This window comes from Hipposideros armiger, unplaced genomic scaffold (assembly GCF_001890085.2).
Source record: "Hipposideros armiger isolate ML-2016 unplaced genomic scaffold, ASM189008v1 scaffold_190, whole genome shotgun sequence".
NCBI lineage: Eukaryota > Metazoa > Chordata > Mammalia > Chiroptera > Hipposideridae > Hipposideros > Hipposideros armiger.
In genome coordinates this window covers 1,553,277-1,554,009 of record NW_017731540.1, presented here as the reverse complement: position 1 = coordinate 1,554,009, position 733 = coordinate 1,553,277, and the positions used below count along the sequence as shown (strand labels likewise).

The window sequence follows — 733 nt, the reverse complement described above, 5'->3', positions numbered from 1 at the left end:
TCTTGCATGCCTGAACTAGCACAGTTTCTGAATAAATGCCTGTTTGATTACCTTTAGCCATCTTAGGTCACAACTAGATTTCAAGATATTGTTAAGTTTTCTCCATACAGAACAAGGATCTTTCCTTGTAAGTTTTTAGACTACTAATTATAAATGTTCTTTCCTTTTGACCCGTTTTGCCCTGTTTATTTATTAAGATTTTTAATGTGTTGCATATCTTGGCATTACCTTTTCCTCTTCTCATGGCTCCTCTGCCCTGGACATGTTTGTGTGGCCATAACTACCTCATTGTGTCTTCCACAGTCTCTCACAGTGACCAGCACATAGAAGGTGCTTAGTGACTATCTGGTAATTTCCTTCAAAGACTTTACTAGCTTTTAAATATAACCTTCTTTTTGAGTATAGGATCAGGGTGATGAAGGACTCAACTGCCATTTTATGGCTGATAGGTGATCAAATTCCTTTGAAATTTAGTGAAAATTTTTTGCCGTTTAGTGTTAAGCCTTGGATTAAAAGGGCAATTCTTTTCTTCAATTGATATACCTACCATCTGAGGCTCTTTGATTTTCCTGGTTGTCATTTGTGGGGGGTAAGGTGGTCTGTTCCTCTGTTTTGGTTGAGTCACTTTCTAGAAGTCAGAAAATGAAGTATTAAACTTAATTGAAAAGATTAAACAATCCTCATACATGAATCATTGCATTGATATGCTAATAGGCAGAGATGTCCATACCAG

General features: G+C 36.6%; 1 long non-coding RNA gene across 1 annotated transcript in view; it reads right to left on the bottom strand.

Moving 5' to 3' along the window:
• LOC109388299 (uncharacterized) overlaps positions 1–707 on the bottom strand; it is a 7,047-nt gene extending 6,340 nt beyond the window's left edge. Inside the window, exon 1 of the long non-coding RNA XR_002125178.1 lies at positions 548–707. This is a non-coding gene — a long non-coding RNA (uncharacterized LOC109388299). The remainder of the gene's footprint in view (positions 1–547) is intronic.
• Between the last annotated feature and the right edge of the window lie 26 nt (positions 708–733).